This window comes from Canis lupus, chromosome 18 (genome assembly GCF_011100685.1).
Source record: "Canis lupus familiaris isolate Mischka breed German Shepherd chromosome 18, alternate assembly UU_Cfam_GSD_1.0, whole genome shotgun sequence".
In the NCBI taxonomy this organism is placed as follows: Eukaryota; Metazoa; Chordata; class Mammalia; order Carnivora; family Canidae; genus Canis; species Canis lupus.
In genome coordinates this window covers 56,274,452-56,297,067 of record NC_049239.1, presented here as the reverse complement: position 1 = coordinate 56,297,067, position 22,616 = coordinate 56,274,452, and the positions used below count along the sequence as shown (strand labels likewise).

The following is a 22,616-nucleotide window of genomic DNA, read 5'->3' as shown; positions in this document are numbered from 1 at the left end:
CATAAAAGACCATAAATAGCCAAAGCAATCTTGAGAAAAAAGAATAAAGCAGAGGCATCACACTTCCTAATTTATTTTTTTAATTTTTATTTTTTATCACATATTTTTTAATTGGAGTTCAATTTGCCAACATATAGCATAACACCCAGTGCTCATCCCATTATGTGCCCCCCTCAGTGCCCGTCACCCAGTCACCCCCACACCCTGCCCACCTCCCTTTCTACCACCCCTTGTTTGTTTCCCAGAGTTAGGAGTCTCTCATGTTCTGTCTCCCTCTCTGATATTTCCCACTCATTTTTCTCCTTTCCCCTTTATTCCCTTTCAATATCTTTTATATTCCCCAAAAGAATTGTACCATATAATGTTTGTCCTTTTCTGATTAAATTATTACACTCAGCATAATACCCTCCAGGTCCCACCACGTTGAAGCAAATGGTGGGTATTTGTCATTTCTAATGGCTGAGGAATATTCCATTGTATACATAAACCACATCTTCTTTATCCACTCATCTTTCTATGGACACCGAGGCTCCTTCCACAGTTTGGCTATTGTGGACATTGCTGCTATAAACATCGGGGTGCAGGTGTCCCAGCATTTCACTGCATCTGTATCTTTGGGAGTAAATCCCCAGCAGTGCAATTGCTGGGTCACAGGGCAGATCTATTTTTAACTCTTTGAGGAACCTCCACACAGTTTTCCAGAGTGGCTGCACCAGTTCATATTCCCACCAACAGTGCAAGAGGGTTCCCCTTTCTCCACATCGTCTCCAACATTTGTTGTTTCCTCCCTTGTTAATTTTCCTCATTTTCACTTGTGTGAGGTGATATTTCATTGTTGTTTTGATTTGTATTTCCCTAATGGCAAGTGATGCGGAGCATTTTCTCATGTGCGTGTTGACCATGTCTATGTCTTCTTTGGTGAAATTTCTGTTCATGTCTTTTGCCCATTTTATGATTGGATGGTTTGTTTCTTTGCTGTTGAGTTTAATAAGTTCTTTGTAGATCTTAGATACTAGCCCTTTATCTAATATGTCATTTGCAAATAATTTCTCCCATTCTGTAGGTTGTCTTTTAGTTTTGTTGACTGTTTCTTTTGCTGTGCAAAAGCTTCTTGATGAAGTCCCAATAGTTCATTTTTGCTTTTGTTTCTCTTGCCTTCATGGATGTATCTTGCAAGAAGTTACACTGGAAGCCTTTCCCCTAAGATCAGGAACAAGACAGGGATGTCCACTCTCACCATTGCTATTCAATATAGTACTAGAAGTCCTAGCCTCAGCAATCAGGCAACAAAAAGACATTAAAGGCATTCAAATTGGCAAAGAAGAAGTCAAACTCTCCCTCTTCGCCGATGACATGATACTCTACATAGAAAACCCAAAAGCTTCCACCCCAAGATTGCTAGAACTCATACAGCAATTTGGCAGTGTGGCAGGATACAAAATCAATGCCCAGAAGTCAGTGGCATTTCTATACACTAACAATGAGACTGAAGAAAGAAAAATTAAGGAGTCAATCCCATTTACAATTGCACCCAAAAGCATAAGATACCTAGGAATAAACCTAAACTAAAGAGGTAAAGGATCTATACCCTAAAAACTATAGAACACTTCTGAAAGAAATTCAGGAAGACACAAAGACATGGAAAAATATTCCATGCTCTTGGATTGGCAGAATTAATATTGTGAAAATGTCAATGTTACCCAGGGCAATTTACACATTTAATGCAGTCCCTATCAAAATACCATGGACTTTCTTCAGAGAGTTGGAACAAATTGTCTTAAGATTTGTGTGGAATCAGAAAAGACCCCGAATAGCCAGGGGAATATTAAAAAAGAAAACCATATCTGGGGGCATCACAATGCCAGATTTCAGGTTGTACTACAAAGCTGTGGTCATCAAGACAGTGTGGTACTGGCACAAAAACAGACACATAGATCAATGGAACAGAATAGAGAATACAAAATTGGACCCTCAACTTTATGGTCAACTAATATTCGACAAAGCAGGAAAGACTATCCACTGGAAAAAGGACAGTCTCTTCAATACGTGGTGCTGGGAAAATTGGACAGCCACGTGCAGAAGAATGAAACTAGACCACTCTCTTGCACCAGACACAAAGATAAACTCAAAATGGATGAAAGATCTAAATGTGAGACAAGATTCCATCAAAATCCTAGAGGAGAACACAGGCAACACCCTTTTTGAACTTGGCCACAGTAACTTCTTGATTACAGCAAATTTTAAACTTATATAACCTGATGTCAGTTTTCAAAGTTAGTGTGAATATGGGAGGTACACAGAACACAGATTACCTCATTGTGCAGAGAAACAATCTAAGGAACAGAGTAGATACATATTTGCCGAAGCATTCATGTATCTAATAAAAAGCAGAGATAAGGACCAAAGTCCAGGTTAGCTGACCAATGCTCTTCCCTCTACACTGCGGGGAGATGAAAGGTAGAAAGGACTTTTGCTGACGGTAATCTAGCAGAAAAGTGGAGAGGAGGACATTTGATGGAGATGTCTCTGCCGAGGCAGCCAGGGAATCCGGAGCGGCCCAGATCCGTAGTCAGAGTGTCATGGTAACACAGGCAGGAAAGGCTGTGTCAGCTGCGGATCCGCTCCTCATCTCCTGCCAGGCCAGGGTCCTGGGAACCAGCGCTCAGCAGAACTTGGAAGCCCCCACCCACGCCAGTGGCGGCGCGGGGCTCCTCGCGCTGTGCCTCCAAGCCACGCTCTTGGCCACAACCGCAGCGTTGGAGCCACGCGCCGCGGGGCGAGGGGGCCAGGGGATGAGGGGCGCGGCTGAAGAAGCAGCGCCGCTGGGCCAGCGCTGCGGCCAGGACTCCAGGTGGACAGGTGCAGTGGACAGGTGCAGCACTAGGGCGCCACTGGTGAGATTACGCCCCTCTAGCTCTGTGGTCAAGTGCTGGCAGGGATCCTTGGTGGTCCATGTGGACCACTCCAAGGGCAGGCGCTTCCAATGCTAGTTCTTGTTTGAGTTTCGGTGTTGTGCCAGTTTTTCTTATCTGCTCCCCAACACAATCCTACAGGGGTTTTTGGTTTGAAGTTTTTTGTTTTGTTTTGGGTTTTTAGTTTGGTCTTGTTTTCGGGGGTTGGTTTTGTTCGCGGGTGGTGGTGGTGGTGGTGGTGGTTTTCTGTTTGTTTTGTTACCAAGAAAACAACCTTTGAAAGAATAAATGGTGTGAACAAGGCCACAAAGTAACTGGTGAAGAGCAAAATTTGAACTTCAGTTTTATTCTTTCCACTATCACTTTCTACCTTTTCTCAGCTTCAAGCATCAGTAGTCCATCTCAGGAGCAACTAGAACTGTGAGATTTGCTGGTTTATGCAAATGAAAGGAAAAATTTGTAAATTATAAATTTCAAGACGGGTCTTAGACTTAAGGTGTGGTTATCAATAAGAGGTTGAAGAAAAAAAGAGCCATCAGACATTAGAGATTCTGGAGAGTAGGTTCTCAAAGCCATGTGAGATAAATTAGAAGACAAGACCATAAAAAATAAAAGACTCACATTGCAAAAAATGGAAACTATCTCGTAGTAGTTTTAGCAAAATGAAGATTTATTTACTGTAGTATGTGAATAGATTTGTTGACATAATGTAAGGGCAAGAAGTCAGCCATTTTTCTAAAAGGAACTTGAAGGAGAAAATTTAAAGCCATCAGAAACTCAGGGAATTCTTCTCTTTCTCCATATCTTCAGGTCTTTGAATGTCCTTTCTGTTTAACTCTCTCACTCTCAAAACTCACCTTCTCTACCATTTTGTCCAGTAGGGTGGAGGATGACAAAGGACTGTTCCCCAATGTCTTAGATCTTCTCATGATGAAGTATATTATGGACCCAATTTGAGTTAGATCTTCAGCCCAATCAGCTAGAATACAGAAAAAAATCCCATGGATACTAAATATGCAGCCTAAGACTGATAAGAATTCTACAGAAATCTCAAAGGTTATCCACAATTTTAATGATAGATATCTATGAGTTTTAATTGACCTATTGAACACCTCACCTACATTTCTGTAGGTCTCTAACTTGTGAAGCCACCTTTCCAAAATAGAATATATGACACTTTAATTCTCAGCTTCCCTTGCAGCCAATGGAGTCATGTGAATAGATTCTGTCAGTCTGGTGTCCCTGCACCAGATTTTAATTTGTAAAAAAAAAAAAAAAAAGAATAGCATGGAATGAGAGAATAAAGCTCAGCAAACAAAAGTCCAGTTTCCCTAAGCCTGTGAATGTGGAGGTATGGGTAATTTCTAGAGGGATTGATAGATCAGAGCAGCCACCCCATACAACTTGCTACACTCTAACTTAAGTTTGGCAAATGAATAAAACTATTTGAGAAATAATTATTTTCAAGATAGCAATCTTGATGGTTTGGTGAAAAACATCTCTCAAGAGACTAGGAGATATTGAAAAATTAGCAGCTCTAGAAGTAGATTTTTCTCTTGATTTTAAGTATCTTACCCAAGAAAATAATTAATATTAACTTAATATTTTCCTACAGAAAAGAAATACATTTATCCTCTCATTTTTCTTCTGTCTCTTTAGTGAAAAATGCCAAGACGTCATCTGCAGATAAGAAAAGAAACAAGATTGTTGGGGGTAAGAACTAAATGCTACTTGAGCAAATAAATGACTTCAGACTACTAAAGAGACTTTACCACCTTTATTAGGATCTTTCCAAATGGAGAAGAGTTAAGAGTTATGTAATATCTGAATTTTCCACATACAGCCTGATCAGATAAGCTGTATGTCAGGCTAAAGTTAAATAAGGCAGGGATTATTAAGGCATCAACTACATTTAAATAGCCCCAAACCATTACAACCTCATTGTATTCTCAGAAAATATACTCTAAGTCTGGAAATGGGTAGAAAATTCCTTTTGGGCATCAGTAAATTATTTCACGCTAGGCTGGGACACCTAGGTGGCTCAGCAGTTGAGTGTCGCTTTTGGGTCAGGGTGTGAACCCCGGGATCTGGGAATCGAGTCCTGCATCGGGCTCCCCATGAGGAATCTGCTTCTCCTCTGCCTGTCTCTGCCTCTCTCTGTGTCTCTCATGAATAAATAAATAAAATCTTTTTAAAAAAACTATATTTCACGCTAAACTAATGGTAACATAGTCCCAACTGAGATGATCATATTGTGGAAACTATATTCAGGAGAAGGCACAGACACAAAGACACAAAACTTTGTGGAAGGTGATCATAATGGCACTATGTTCTTGAGTCCATCCCCCAGACATGCCACTGTTTTAGCAATCATCTCCCATCAAATGCAGCAGGTTGTATCCTTTTGCGTTATCTACCCATATTGCTGGGTGGCAGAGCCAGATTAGGAATCAAACCAAAAGGATTAAAGCTTGGTCCAGGAATATTCCCAACATCTCAAGTCTATTATTGCCTTCACTTATTTAGGATCTACCCTATCTGCTAGAATTGAACTAAAAATTTACATTAAAGCAAGCAATGGACCCAAAATTTCCTCTCCTCATTCCCAATATTGTAATATTAAAGATTTTAATTCCTAATCCCCTTACCCATTTACCTGGGTATTGAGAAGAAATAGTTAAGTGTGTCTGAGAATAAATAGGTATGTTACTGGCCACATTATTGCCCTTTTAATGAGATCTACCATTACCCAAGGGCCCAGGGTCTCATTTCATTCAATAAAACATCCCAACTTCCAATTCTGGACAAAATGGAGTAGACACACTTCTCTCTATTTCTATTGCTAATTACAGCTAAAATTTTGGACAACTATAAGATGACTCTGAAAGGTATAGAGGAGGCAGAAGAGCTAGAGACCTTGAATCCAAGGAATGACATAGTGGGGAGTTTCCTGGGGCTTTTTGTGATTTGTTGTGGTGGTGGTGGTTTGGTTTGGTTTGCTTTGCTTTTTTTGTGTGTTTTGTGGTTTGTTTGTTTGTTTTTGGTTTTTGGTTTTTTGCTCTAACTATCCAAAACTGAGTGCTCAAGAAGCCTATAACACAGAAACACTAATAAGCACAAGGAAAAAAAAGCCTATCATAGATCCAAGAAAGAGACAGCCTAGAAGAGCAGAAAACTTGAGACAATAACTTCCCTACTCTAGCCAAACACAATAGGAAAAACTATAGCCCCACCCTTACCTCCATAAACAAAGGCTATGCAGGAACCTAGATTTCCACCATTACCTGGCTAAAACAAAGCCCTTCCTCTTCCTCAGGGTGGTCTCAAGAGAAAGCTAAGTGGGAGGCTAAGACTTTCTTCATCTCTCAGCAGGAATAAGTCCCCTAACCTAGCCTTCCCAGTGTCAGTAGAAGCCACATGGGGAAACAATAATGTGGTGACCCTACCCCAACCAGCCATGATGGGATCAGCAGAGGCTTAGTGGGGAGCCCTAAGATACCCCTCTCCCTCACAGTGTCAATGGAGACTGAATAGGCTATCAAATTCCTGCTTAGCAATAGCAAGGCCACGCCCCCATGTCCTTGCCAACACAGTACAAGAGAAGATTTGCCAAAGCAAAAGATTTAAGTGATATGTTTTTTAAACTTTACATAAACATAAACTTAAAATTTACCATCAGACCCATTTTTAAGTGTACAGTTCGGGGCATTAAGTACATCCACATTGTTAGGCAACCATAAGCATTGCTCCTCTACAGAACTCTTCATTTTGCAAAACTAAAATTCTATACTGGCTAAATAATAACTCTCCCTCTCTCTCCCCATTGCCCCTAGCAGCAACAATTCTACATTCTGTATATGAATTTGACTTCTCTAGTACCTCGGATACGTGGAATCATGTAGCACTTGTTCTTTTGTGATTAGCTTATTTCACTTAGCAAATGTTTCCCAGGTTTGTCCATGATGTAGTTTATGTCAGAATTTCCATCTTTTTTAAGGCTGAATAACACTCCATGTATGTATAACTACACTATTTATTTATTTATTTATTTATTTATTTATTTATTTATATAAATAAATTTATTTTTTATTGGTGTTCAATTTGCCAACATACAGAATAACACCCAGTGCTCATCCCGTCAACTGCCCCCCTCAGTGCCCGCCACCCAGTCACCCCCACCCCCCGCCCTCCTCCCCTTCCATCACCCCTAGTTCGTTTCCCAGAGTTAGGAGTCTTCCATGTTCTGTCTCCCTTTCTGATATTTCCTACCCATTTCTTCTCTCTTCCCCTCTATTCCCTTTCACTATTATATATATTCCCCAAATGAATGAGACCATATAATGTTTGTCCTTCTCCAATTGCCTTATTTCACTCAGCATAATACCCTCCAGTTCCATCCACGTCAAAGCAAATGGTGGGTATTTGTCATTTCTAATGGCTGAGTAATATTCCATTGTATACATAAACCACATCTTCTTTAAATCCATTCATCCATCAATAAACACTTGGCTATTGTGAATAATGCTCCTATGGACATATGTGTAAAATATCTCTTTGAGTCCCTGCTTTCAATTCTTTTATACATGCATATATATATATATATATATATATATATATATATATATATGTATATGTCTACATATATATATGAATAGAAATATATATATGAATAGGAATATATATGAATAGAAATGCTGGGTCATATACTTCTATGTTTAACCTTTGAGAAACTGCCAAACTCTTTCCATAGCAGTAGCAGCATTTTACATCCCCACCAACAGTGCACAAAAGGTCTAATTTCTGCACATCTTCTTTACTTGTATTCTTTTATGATGATAGCCATTTTAATGGGTAGAAAGTGGTATTTCTTACTGTGGTTTTGATTAGCATTTCCCTAATTATTAGTTAGGATGTTGAGCATCTTTTCATGTCCTTATTGGCCATTTGTATATATTCTTTACAGAAATGTCAAGTCCTTTGCCCATTTCTTAATTGGATTGTATGTTTTTGTTATTGTGTTGTTGAGTGGCAGGAGTTCTATATATTTTCTGGATATTTACTCCTTATCAGATATATGATTCACAAATTTTTCTACCATTTTGTGGGTTGTCTTTTCACTCTCTTGTGTTCCTTGATGCATAGAAGTTTTAAATTTTGATGTAGTTCAATTCATCTATTTAAAAAAAATCATTGCCAAATCCAATTTTTTGAAGCTTGTCTCCTATATTTTCTAATAAGAATTTGTAGTGTCATTCCAGCCTATTGATAGTGATTTGGGGGGATAGTAAACATGTCTCTGCTTGAGTCAGATATTATACCAAGGTCTAGTTCCTTATTCTGATACTGTACTATAAGTTACATAAGATGTAGGCCATCAGGAGAGTCCAGGTTCAGGGTGCACAGGACCTCTCTGTACTATTTTTTGCAAATTCCTGTGGATTTGTAATTATTTTAAAAAGTTATTAAACTCAGACTTCAGACAAATTCATTGTCTTCTATGAAACTCTACATCAACGCAGTGTGGGAAAAGCCCTATCTACCCCACTGTCCCCTTGCTTCATTCCCTGCCACAATCTTTCAGAAGTGTCACTAAATGCATAGTTGTGTGTTGCCTGGAAGACAGAATACTCTCCAAATGAGAGAGATATCCCCACCAATTAGCCACTTCTTGGCTGTCCTCATAATCACATACTATAACACAAGCTTATCGCAAACTTCAAGTTAAAGTTATCCCGTTTAAGAGGATTTGTGAGAAAAAGGATGTCAGTATCCCTAGGCATTATAAAAATATGAGGAAGGCAAGAGATGCTTGTTTCTGAACTCCAATATAACTCCTTCAAATTTTTTCAGGCTTAACTCCTGTATTTGGGTAGTAGGGAGATGCAGGGAGGGGTGGTTTATTCAGCTGTGCCAGAAGAAGGCATGTCTGAGAAACATCTATCTGAAAACCAACTAAAGTGCCTTCACAGTGAGTTATGCTCTACATATCAAACTTAGAATTTTCCTCTGCCTTTGACTCAGAAACTATCATAGATAGTCTGGCTTCCATGGGCAGAGATCATCCTCAATCTCCATACCTCCTAAGGGTTCCTAGGAAGTGTAATAAGAAACCAGGAATCCTAAGGGTTCACTATACTTTTGACTCTTGTTTATAAAGGACAGGTGACTCTGCTACAAACCATAGTTACAGATGGGCATGAGGGTGGGTAGAACAAGAGGAATCAAAGTCCAAATACCAATTTTTGGGAATATGAGAGAAGGGCAGGTAAGGTTAAAAATACCAAATCTGGTAGCCTATAGAACATAAGAGCTGTATCTGCAGATATGGGTTGATGGCCACATAGTGACTGATGAATATTGAGGGAAATGAATTCTTTCAGGGCTCTAGGGCTCATGCCGTATGATCCCTTGAACCAAATAGATAAACAAGCCCCTAGTACAATTTTATTGGGCATGTAAATAGTCATTGCATCTGAAAATTGCTCTGAAATGATAACATAACCTCCTTATTTGAATGAAATGTTAGGAACCCTAAAATTATGTCAGGTTGTCACTTTCCTTCTCCATCTCAACTTTTTCTTCATGTTTGTTCCTTTCAAAGGCTGGACTAGAATAGTAGTAAGTAATTAGTGTCATTATTTTCTTCCAGGCCATACAAATAATGACTGGTCTGAATATTCACTTTGTGGGACTGCTCTGGACTTATTTGTTACTCTCACAAATTTCTGCATTTGGAAAACCATATCTTCCTCTCTCAACAGTAACAAGATACCCATATTGGTCATCTACATGTGTAAGTGAATAATATACTCCCTCCTTGTTATTAATTACATATTCATCACATTCAATGACAATTTCTGAACCAAGCAGTATGTCAGAGATAGAACACAAAAAATTCACAATCCTTATTCTCAATGAGCGTATCCTTATATCTAGTTGAAAAGGAATGTATCAGTATGAAAAAAACGTAGATTCTTACCAGTAATATTCTTTCATATTAAAAATATGTCTTTGTTAAAGGGACACTTTTTACATACTCCTTGGATAAAGGGAACAATAGTAAGATGCACAAGGAGCATTTGGGGGAAATAGAAAATGATTAGTGACTGTTCCACTAACCATCGGTCACTTATTTTGCCAGTGGGGCAAGTAAGATGAGAGAGCATAATGGCTAAGGAAATGAGGGACATATAGAATGTATGCAGGGAAAGAAAAGTGAAATCTTTTTGTTTTGTTGGCCCAAGAATAATTTGGTGGAATTGAAAAGAAATCTCTAAAGAAAATTTTATTGTGTCTGAGAGTATGGTGGATGATGCAACATTGTCTCCACAAATCCTGAGGCATTATAATAATAATAATGATAATGATAATAATAATACACTTGAAATTTGGTCATTCAACCAGTACTTACTGAGTACCCGCTATGTGTTAGGGCCTGTTCTTGGTGCCTGAAGCATATCAGCAAACAAAACAAATCCCAGACTTTAGAGAGCTTTATTCTAGCAAGGGTGGTATGTTAGAAGATGATAAAGTGATAGAAGTAAAAAATAAAAAGTAGAGTAAGAAGGAATGAAGGTTCTGGGAAGGTAGCAAAAGGATATAGGTTATCATTTTAAATTGGATGATAGAGGTATTTCTTATTGAAAAAATTACTATTAGTAATCTATTGTCATATTAAAAACCATGGCAAAACACAGTGGCATACAACCAAAAATACAGTGGACCCTTGAATAATGTGGAGGTTAGGGACACTGACTCTCTGTGCATTGGAAGTCTGTGTACATTATTCAACATAGTACTGGAAGTCCTAGCCACAGCAATCAGATAAGAAAAAGAAATAAGAGGCATCTGTATTGGTAAATAAGTTAAGCTGTTATTATTTTCAGATGACATGATCCTATACATATAAAATTTTACAGACTCCACCAAACAACTACCAGAAGTAATACATGAATTCAGTAAAGTTGCAGGATATAAAATTAATACCCAGAAATCAATAGCATTTCCATAGACTAATAACAAAGCAGTAGAAAAGAAATTAAGAAAACAACATCATTTATAATTGCACCCCCCAAAAAATACCTAGGAATAAACTTAACCAAAGAGATGAAAGGCCTATACTCTGAAAAGTATAAAACATTGATAAAATAAATTGAGGACAGGGATGCCTGAGTAGCTCTGTGGTTGAGTGTCTGCCTTCAGCTCAGGATGGTCCTGGGCTCCTGAGATTGAGTCCTGCATCAGGCTCCTACAGGGAGCCTGCTTCTCCCTCTGCCTGTCTCTGCTTCTCTGTGTGTAGCTCATGAATATATAAATAAAAAGCTTAAAAAAGAAAGAAACTGAAGAGAGCACAAACAAATGGAAAGATATACCATCCACATGGATTTGAAGAATTAATATTGTTAAAATGTCTACAGATTCGATGCAATCTACAGATTCAATTCAACCCCTATGAAAATATCAACAGCATTTTTTACAAAACTAGAAACAAGTAATATTAACATTTGTATGAAACCACAAAAGACCTTAAATAGCCAAAGCAATCCTGAGATAGGAAAACAAATCTGGAGATATTAGAACCCCAGATTTCAAGATATACTGCAACGCTGTAGTAAAACAATATGATACCAGGACATAAATAGAGACATAGATCAATGGATCAGAATGAAAAGCCCAAAAGTAAACCTGATTGTATGGTCAATTAATCTGTGGCAAAGGAGAAAGAATATATAATGGAGAAAGATAGTCTCTTTAATAAATGTACTGGAAAAACTGGACAGCTACCTGTAGAAGAATGAAACTAGACCACCTTCTGAAAACAACTCAGGTTGGATTAAAAATCTAAATGTAAGACCTGAAATCATAAAAATCCCAGAAGAGAGCACAGGCAATAATTTCTCTCACATTGGCTTGTAGCACCATTTTTCTAGATATGTCTCCTAAGGCAAAAGAAACAAAAACAAAAAAATAAATTATTGATACTCTATCAAAATAAGAAGCATTTTCACAGCAAAGGAGACCATCAGCAAAACTAAAAGACAACCTACTGAACGGGAGAAGATATTTGCAAAAGACATATCCAATAGGGGTTCATATCCAAAATATATAAAGAACTTACACAACTCAACATCAAAAAAATGGGCAGATGACTGAATAAACATTTGCTCAAAGAAGACATACACATGGCCAACAGACCCATGAAAAGATGCTCAACATTACTAATCATCAGGGAAATACAAATCAAAACCACAATGAGATATCACCTTACAGCTGTTAAAATGGCTAAAATAAAAAAGACAGGACATAACAAGCGTTGACAAGGATGTGGAGGAAAAGGAACCCTTGTGCATTGTTGATGGAGGAAATGGAAAATAGTATGGAGGTCTCTCAAAGAATTAAAAATAGAAATACCATGTGATCCAATAATTCCACTATTGGATATTTACACAAAGAAAACAAATACACTGATCCAAAATGATATATGTACACCTATATTTACTGAAGCATTATTGATAATAACCAAGATATGGAAGCAACCTAAATGTCCATCAATAGATGAATGGATAAGGAAGATGTGGTAGACACACACAGACACACACACACACACACACACACACTGAAATATTATGCAACCATTAAAAAGAATGAGGTCATGCCATATAAGACAACAGGGATAGATCTAGAGAGTATTATGCTAAGTGAGATAAGTCAGACTGAGAAAGACAAATACCATATGATTTCACTCATTAGTGGAATCTTTAAAAAATGAAAAGACAGACAAAAGAAAGGCTGAAACCCATAAATACAGAGAACAAACTGGTAGTTACCAAAGGGGAAAGGGTTATGGGGAGGGAAAGATGGGTGAAGGAGAATGGGAGGTAGAAGCTTCCAGTTATGGAATGAGTAAGTCACAGGAATAAAAGGCACAACATAAGGAATATAGTTAATGATACTGTAGTAGAGTGTATGATGACAAAGGGTAGCTACACTTGTGATGAACATAGCATAATGTATAAACTTATCAAATCACTATGTTGTACATCTGAAACTAATATAACATTATGTGTCAACTATACTCAAAGAAAAAAAGATAATCTGTGATAACTTCTGACTCCCCAGAACTTAACTTTTAATACTTTACTGTTGACCAGAAGACTTACCAATAACATAGAGATAATTAACACATATTTTGTATGTTATATGTATCATATACTATGTTCCTTCAATAAAATAAGCTACAGAAAAGAAAATATTAAGAAAATCATAAGGAAGATCAAATATATTTGCAGTGCTCTACTGTACTTATCCCAAAAAATCCATGTATAAGTGGACCGACACAGTTCAAACCTATCTTGTTCAAGGGTCAACTGTATTTATTTCTTTTTTTAAGTTTTTTTTTTTAAGATTTCTTTCTTTCTTTCTTTCTTTCTTTCTTTTCTTTCTTCTTTCTTTCTTCTTCTTTATCTATTTATTTATTTATTTATTCGTTTATTTATTTATTTATTTATTTATTTATTTATTAAGCCAGCCAGGTGCCCCTGAATTTTATTTTTATTTTTTTACCTGGCAGTTTATTTATTTATTTTTATTTATTTATTTTTATTGGAGTTCAATTTGCCAACGTATAACATAACACCCAATGCTCATCCCATCAAATGCCCCCCCTCGGTGCCCATCACCCAGTCACCCCCACCCTGCCCACCTCCGTTTCCACCACCCCTTGTTCATTTCCCAGAGTTAGGAGTCTTCCATGTTCTGTCTCCCTCTCTGACATTTCCCACTCATTTTTTCTCCTTTCCCCTTTATTCCCTTTCACTATTTTTTATATTCCCCAAATGAATGAGACCACATGATGTTTGTCCTCCGATTGACTTATTTCTCTCAGCATAATACCCTCCAGTTCCATCCACGTCGAAGCAAATGGTGGGTATTTGTCATTTCTAATGGCTGAGTAATATTCCATTGTATACATAGACCACATCTTCTTTATCCATTCATCTTTCGATGGACACCGAAGCTCCTTCCACAGTTTGGCTATTGTGGACATTGCTGCTATAAACATTGGGGTGCAGGTGTTCTGGAGTCTCACTGCATCTGTATCTTTGGGGTAAATCCTCAGCAGTGCAATTGCTGGGTCATAGGGCAGATCTATTTTTAACTCTTTGAGGAACCTCCACACAATTTTCCAGAGTGGCTGCACCAGTTCACATTCCCACCAACAGTGTAAGAGGGTTCCCTTTTCTCCACATCGTCTCTAACATTTGTTGTTTCCTGCCTTGTTAATTTTCCCCATTCTCACTGGTGTGAGGTGGTATCTCATTGTGGTTTTGATTTTATTTTAGTGAGAGAAAGAGATAGCATGGAGGAGGGGGAGAGGCAGAAGGAGAGAGAGTGAGAGAATCTCAAGCAGACTTCTCACTGAGCATGGGGACTGACAGGGCTCAGTTACAGGACCATGAGATCATGACCTGAGTTGGATGCCTAACTGACTTAACTGCCCCAACTGTATTTCTTACTCATGTATCTGTAAACTGGCAGAAATTCGGGTGATCTAGGCTGGAATCCATCAGGTTTAGCTCAAACTGCAGGTCAGTTAACAGATCTGTTCTATATCTATCTCATCCCCCTTAGACTACTGGCTACTGAAAGCATATTCTTCTCACAATAAAAGGCAGGAATACAAGAGGACAAGCCTAATTACACAAGAATGTTTCAATCCGTGGCTTGGCTCACATCTACTAACATTTCAGCCATAGAAAATAAAATGGCCAAGTTGTAAATTGAGGTACAGAGAAGCATAATCCAACCACCATGAGACCATGGCAAGAATATGGAAATATATTACTCCCTGGAAGTAAAAAAATTGTGGCCAATAATTCAAAATACCATAGTGATATTTGAGCAAAGATTTGAAAAAGTGAGTTTTTGCCAAATGTGGAGAACATCCTAAGAGGAAACATCCAGAACAAAGTCTTCAATGACTGATGTGTCTGCAATGCTCCAATTAAAAAAATATATGGCCAGTATTACTGAAGCTGAATGAGAAAGAACAAGAGTATCAAAAAAGAAGTCAGAAAAATAATGCGGTGGGCGGGGTGGAGGGGTGGGGAGGGGGGCTAGATAGCATAAGACTTCAATGGCCCTTATAAGGACTTTGACTTTTTATTGTAAGTGAGATTGGACTTATTGTAGTGTTTGATGAGCAGAGTTAAATAATTTGATTTAAGTTTTAAAAGGCCCACTTTGACTACTGTGTTGAAAAGATAATGAAAGGGGACGAGGAGACCTTTAGAAAGCTACTAAAGGAACCCAGATGAGGGGCACCTGGGTGGCTCCGTTGGTTAAGCGTCTGCTTTTGCCTAGGTCATGATCCTGGGGTCCTGAGATGGAGCCCCAAGTCAGGCTCCCAGCTCAGCAGGGAGCCTGCTTCTCCCCCTCCCTTTGCTATTCTCCCCTGCTTATGTTCATTCCCTCTATCATATAAATAAGATCTTAAAAAAAAATAAATCCAAATGAGACCCAGGTGAGGGTAGTGAAAAATAACATGACTTTAGATATATATTGATGTAGAGTTAATTGAATATCCTGATGGATTGGTGTGGAATACCAGAGAAAGAAAAAAGTCAAGGGGAATGCTAAAGTGTGGGTTAAAGCTAACAGAAGGAATGGATTATCATCGGCTGCTACAGGGATGACTGTGGGATAGAGCTGGTTTTCAGGGAAGATAAAGAGTTTGTTTTGAACATGCTGTGTTTGAAATATTTAATATTCAACTGGAAATCTTGAGTAGCTCGTCAGATATAGAATCTAGAGTTGAGAAGAAAGAGCTAGGCTTCAGATATGAGCTTGGGAGTCACTGGCAGGTAGATGTTTGAAACCCATAAAACTGGATGAGATTACCAAGGAAGTGGGTGAAAATAAAGAAGATAAGATGGTCCAGGACTAGAGCTATACTGTCCAGTGCAGCAGCCACTTGGCACATGTAGCTATTGAGCACTCAAAATGGGACTAAACCACCCTGAGGAGTGCTATAAGTGTAAAATATACACCAGAGTTCAAAAACTTAACATGCATAAAAAGAATGTAAAATATATCATAATTTTATATTGATTCTATGTTGAAATGACAATATTTGGATCTATAGGGTTATATAAAATAAATTATTAAAATAAATTTCACATGTTTATATTTACCTTTTAAAAATATTTTTTTATTTATTCATGAAAGATACAGAGAGAGAGGCAGAGACATAGACAGAGGGAGAAGCAGGCTCCTCACAGCGAGCCCAATGCAGGACTCGATCCCTGGACCCAGGATCACGCCCTGAGCTGAAGGCAGATGCTTAACCACTGAGCCACTCAAACTTCCCTACTTTTTAAATTTTACTTTTATTTCTTGGTATATGTGTGTAAAATTAAACTTTTGGCACATAAACATTTTATTGCAATGTTTTGGGACGCCTGGGTGGCTCAGCAGTTGAGCCTTTGGCTTAGGGCGTGATCCCAGGGTCCGGAATTGAGTCTCACATTGGGCTCCTTGCAGGGAGCCTACTTCTCCCTCTGCCTATGTCTCTGCCTCTCTCTCTCTCTCTCTCTCTCTCTGCATCTCTCATGAATAAATAAACTCTTTATTGCAGTGTTTTAACATTTTTTTAAATCTTTTTTTATTAGTGAAGTATAATTGACATACAATGTTTTATTAATTTCATCTATACAACATTTTGATTCCACAATTCTGTACATTACTCACTGCTCAGCATGATAAGTGTAATCACCATCTCTCACCATGCAACATCATTACAGTATTATTGGCTATATTCCCTATGCTGCACTTTGCATTTTGTGCCTTATTTATTTTATAACTGGGAGTTTGTGCCTTTTAATCCCTTTCATCTATTTTGCCCACCCCCCGCAGAACTCCCTGCTAGAAACCACCAGTTTGTGCTCTGCATTAAGAGTCTGTTTTTTTTTGTTTTTCAGATTCCATATATAATCATATGTATTCGTCTTCCTCAATCTGACTTATTTCACTTAGCATAATACCCTCTATATCCTTCTATGCTGTCACAAATGTCATATTTCATTCTTTTATATGGCTGAGTAATATTCCATTGTCTGTGTGCATGTATGCACACATGACTTCTTTATTCATGGATCAATGAATACTTGAGATCACTTTTCATATCTTGGCTATTGTAAATGATGCTGCAGTAACTATAGGGGTACATATACCTTTTTGAATTAGTGTTTTAGTTTTCTCTGACTAAATACCAGTACTGGGTGGTATTCTATGGTATCTAAATTTTTTTTTAGAAACCTCCATACTATTTTCCACAGCAGCTGCACCAGTTTACATTCCTACTAACAGCACATAAAGATTCCCCTTTCTCCAATTCCTGGCCAACACTTATTTCTTTTTACTTCTCTTAGTGTGTCCTGGAAAACTTAAAATTACATATATTCCCCACATCATATTTCTATTGGACGATCCTGGACAATAGTATTCTGACTGAAGATAGTGCCATGGTTAGATTGTTTTACTGTCATTCTATGAGTAGGAAGAGGTTGGATTTGAGAAAGCTAGGAGGGCAGCATAGTTTAGATAACAAAAATGAGGACCTTAATTCAATTTTAAGAGTACCAAATGTGTATATTTTGAGTGAAGAACAAATGAGTCAATTGTATTAATATCTCAAATAATATTATGATCATGAAGGCATTAGATTACTAATACTTTCATGGAGTTATTAAAACATTGAATTAAAAAATTTGTAAGATTTTATTTATTTATTTGAGAGAGGGAATGAATAATCTAGAGAACACAACCAGGGGGAGTGGCAGAGGCAGAGGGAGAAGCAGGTTCCCTTGAGCAAGAGCTTGATCCTAGGACCCTGGGATCATGATGTGAACTGAAGGTAAGCACTTAATCAACTGAGCCACCCAGGCACCCCCTGAATCAAAATTTTAACGAGTGAAAAAATTCCAAGTTTTGCCATTCAATGTAAAATATTCCAAAAGAAAATTGCTGACAGTGAATTAGATTTGGTACATTAGCATCTATATTAATTCTCTGGATTATATAAGGCTGTTGGAGAGAATTTTTGTGAGTTAGGTGCTATTGTTTGTTATCCCATTTTAATTTTTTTAACATATACATATAATGTAACCAAAAATCCAAACTTATAATTGTGTATCTCAATTATCACAAAATTAATATATCAGTGTAACAATACCCAGGCCAAAAAACATTTTTTTTTGCAAATTTCTAGCATCTCAGAAGTCCCTCTCTTGTCCCTTCTCTCTCCCTCCTGTCCTAACCATTAACCTTCAGTATTACTCTTAGATATTTTTAAACTTTTTAATAAGTATCATATAGTATGTATTATTTTGTATCATGCTTCTTTGCTCAATTTAAGATTGTGAATCCTGGGCAGCCTGGGTGGCTCAGCGGTTTAGCACCGTCTTCAGCCCAGGACGTGATCCTGGAGACCTGGGATTGAATCCCATGTCAGGCTCCCTGCAGGGAGCCTGCTTCTCCCTCTGCCTGTGTCTCTGCACTCCCCCCTCCCATGTCTATGAATAAATAAATAAAATCTTTAAAAAAAAAAAGGATTGTGAATCCCATCCTTGTTATTGTTGCACTCATTCATTATTATTATTGTTGATTAATATTCCATTATATTAATATACCATGTTTATGCAATTTAATGGATGGACACTTAGGTTGCTCCCAGTTTGGAGTATTATAATACTTTCAGGGACCATGTAAGGAAATGAGTTCTGGAAAATATAGTTCTGAGCCTTAGGTGCAAGCTAGTAGGACCCCAAGTTGACTATAAATAATTCAGTGAATTCCTCTATATGTAACTATTAAAACAACAGTACAGTAACACAGAAAGGTGGAAAATATGAATCTTAATTTTACCAATGAAAAAAAAGCAAAACTAATGATAGGGTAGGTAATTCCTACTGAGTCACATAGAAAGCAAGGTGCAAAGAATTCAAATTCAAATCCTCCAGGCCCCAAAAGGCTATTTAGTATTGACATGTTAGTGGCCCCATTTTTCTGGGGAAATAACATTCCTTCTCTTTACTATTAATTGAATAGTTAATTTTTTAATTCTGTGGTAAGTTTCCATGTATGCATAAAGTTGCACCAATGAAAAAAAGTTTTCTGATACACCCTGTCATATTTCTAACAAGTTTTAGGAAATGATGGAAGATTTCAGGACAAGCTACTCATGGAAGACATTATGTGGTATTATATTTAAATACGTAAAATGAAACTTAAATAATTTCTAAATTATATTTTCCATTACTAAAATATTTTAAACATTAAATGAACATTAAATTAAAAGTGTGTGGAATCACCAAGATATAACACTATCAGTAAATTCATTCACTGGATACATTTTCTTGTAATTCACCTTAGGGAATCAATAAATTATGACTGACAAAAATATGAGTAAAATTTGACCCTCCTTTTTCCCTATGAAGTAAAATTAAGATGCTCCTATTTCCATTTCCAATGCATGTGTTACATTACTGAACAGAAACTTCATACCTTCTCCAACTCTGTAATATAGAACCTTTGAATTATTTTCTGAATGATTTTCTCAGTGGTCCCACTGAAGAATTAAGATGCTCTTCTTCATGTTACAACATTCCAGAATTCTATGACTCTTTTTATATAAACATAATGACTGAGTCTTAATAAATATGATTTCTGTTTCCAGTTTATCTTCTCAGGAATCTTTGCAATAATGATAGAGAAGAGGCGTTCACCACTCTTGGTAAGTCAGAATGTTTGTAGCAACTCTAGAGATAACTGTTTTATTTGCCAAAAGAAGGAGGATCAGACAGGAGGTAGAATTGTCTCTGAGTCACTTGAGAAAGAACCCAACTGGAGGCATCACACCTCATAATATCAAACTATACTGCAAAACTATAATCAAAATTGTATGGTACTGGCACAAATAGACAGACGAATGGAACAGAATTGAGAGCCTGGAATTAAATCCCTGCATTTACAGTTAACCAATATTTGACAACGGAATCAAAAATACCTACTTGGGAAAGGATAGTCCTTTCCAACAGATGGTCCTGAGAAAAACTAGATATACAACATGCAGAACAATAAAATTGGATCTCCATCTTACACCACAGTTATTTATTTTAAATATATACTTAAATATAGGTCTATATTGACCTATCTGTCTATAGAAGACTTTCCAAGAAGTTGGAAAAAAGGCATTTGTTGTGAACACCAAGCAAAAGGGGGCTATAATAATATACAGAGTAGGTTTTAAAGCAAAAAATTATCAGAGGGTTTTTATTAGAAAGAGACACTGCATAATAATAAAAGATTTAGTTTGACACAATGTATAATAGTCCCAAATATCTATTCACCTATTCATGTAGCTTCAAAATAAGCAAATAAAAATTGACAAAATCAAAAAGAAAAGAAATCTACAATCATATTTGGAGACATACAAATTTCTACCAGAGATTAGAAGAAGAAGGTAATACCTCCCAACTCATTATGAAGATAATATATCATTTATTCTAAATCTCTACCCAGATCTTACAAGAAAATTACAGACCAAAATCTCTCATGAACATATATGTAAAAATCCTAAAATATATATATTAGCAAATAAAACATAGTACATAGTAAAAAATACAAATAGAATGATATATCATGACTAATTCCAGAAATGCAAAGTTAGATTAACATTTGAAAATAAATCAGTGTGGGGGGCACCTGGGTGTATCATTCAGTTAAGCATCTGACTCTTGATTTCAGCTTAGGTCATGATCTCAGGATCATGAGATCTAGCCCCGTGCTGGGCTCTTCATTGGGCAATGTAGCTTGCTCGAGATTCTCTGTCTCGCTCTCCCCTCTGCCTCTCTCCTCCCCTCTCTCCTTCAAGAAAGAAAGAAGAAAGAAAGAAAGAAAGAAAGAAAGAAAGAAGAAAGAAAGAAAGGTGTAATCCATCACACTAAAAACATAAATACCAAATGATCAACTCAATGAATGCAAAGAGTGGTAAAATCAATAAAAGGTATCTATCAAAAGAGAGGGAGAAATAACTTTATGCTTAATGATGAACATTTTAACACTTCCCATAACATTTTATCTTTCAGCAAGAGAGGTATATAAGCTATCATCATGTTTCTTCAGTATTCTATTTAAGATGTCCTATTAATTGCAATAAGTCAAAGAAAAAGAAGTATATGATATTTTTTGGAAAGAAGAAAAAATATTTTTAGATGACAAGTTTTTAAGAAATAGTGAATTTTACAATGTCTTCAGTATACAAAAACCAAATCAGCTATCTTTCTATATGCTTGCGGAAACCAATGGATAAACCAATGTTTAAAATACCACTTACATTAATATTAAAATTATTAAGACTCCTAGAACAAATATGCCAAAATATGTGCAAGACTTCTCCTCTGAAAAAAGACAGAAGAAAACAATATAATGGCATCTTTAAAGTACAGGGAAAAAATTGTCAACTAGATGTCATATCCCCTGAAAATATCATTCAATATCGATAGTGAAATAAATTCATTTTCATATAAACAAAAGCAGAGAAAAATTTTCTATTATCAGATATACACTACCAAAGAAAGTTAAAGTTCCTCAGGGTGAAGGGAAATGATAAATATGTGGTATGTTAGCCCACTATTGCTGCTGAAATAAATTACCACAAGCTTATTGGCTTAAAACTATATAAGTTTATTATCTTACAGTTTTGGAGATCAAAAGTCTCAAAATCAAGATGTTGACAGAACTGCTTCCTTCTGGAAGCTATTGAAAAGATTTTGTTCCTTGCCTTTTTTAACTTCTAGGGGCTGCCAACATTCCTTGGCTGGAGCTACACCATTCTAATCTCCTCTCCTCTGCTCCATAAATACATTGTCTTTTTCTCTATTATCCTGTCTCCTCCCTCTTACAAGGATCCTTGTGATTACATTACATATTTCAGGATAATTTCCACATCTCAAAATCTTTAACCTAATCACATATTTACATATTCACAGTTTCTGGGGATTAGGACATCTATGATGGAACCATTATTTAGCCTACCACATATGGGTAGAGATAAATTATTATGTTTTTTATTTAATCTTTACTGACTACTAAAAGCAAAGAATTGACCCCTAAATAGCCAAAAGCAATCTTGAGAAAGAAGAAAAACTGGAGGTATCATGGTCTCTAATTTCAAGCTATGCTACCAAGCTATAGTAATCAAAACAGTATAATAATGGCATAAATATAGACACATCAATCAATGGAACAGAATAGAAAGCCCAGAAATAAACCCATGCATATTTGGCCACCTAGTCTATGACAAAGGAACCAAGAATATAAAACAGGAAAAGGACAGTCTCTTCAATAACTGGCATTAAGGAAACTGGACAGACATATACAAAGGGATGAAGCTAGACCACTATCTTACACCATACCAAAAACTAACTCAAAATGGATTAAAGACTTAAATGTAAGACCTGAAAACAAAATTTCTAGAAGAAAACAGGCCATTAGCTCCTTGACATTGGTCTTCCAATGATTTTTTTGGATTTGACACCAAAGGCAAAGGCAACAAAAGTGAAAAATAAGCAAATCGAACTATACCAAATTAAGGAGCTTCTGCACAGCAAAGGAAACTATCAACAAAGTTAAAGCCAACCTACA

General features: G+C 36.9%; 1 non-coding gene across 1 annotated transcript; it reads left to right on the top strand.

Annotated features, from left to right (window-relative positions):
* The first annotated feature begins 2,761 nt into the window (after positions 1-2,761).
* Positions 2,762-19,714, top strand: LOC102154648. The gene is made up of 4 exons (XR_005373692.1): positions 2,762-2,894; positions 4,572-4,625; positions 9,562-9,705; positions 19,648-19,714. It is a non-coding gene; the product is annotated as a membrane-spanning 4-domains subfamily A member 15-like (transcript).
* The last annotated feature ends 2,902 nt before the right edge of the window (positions 19,715-22,616 follow it).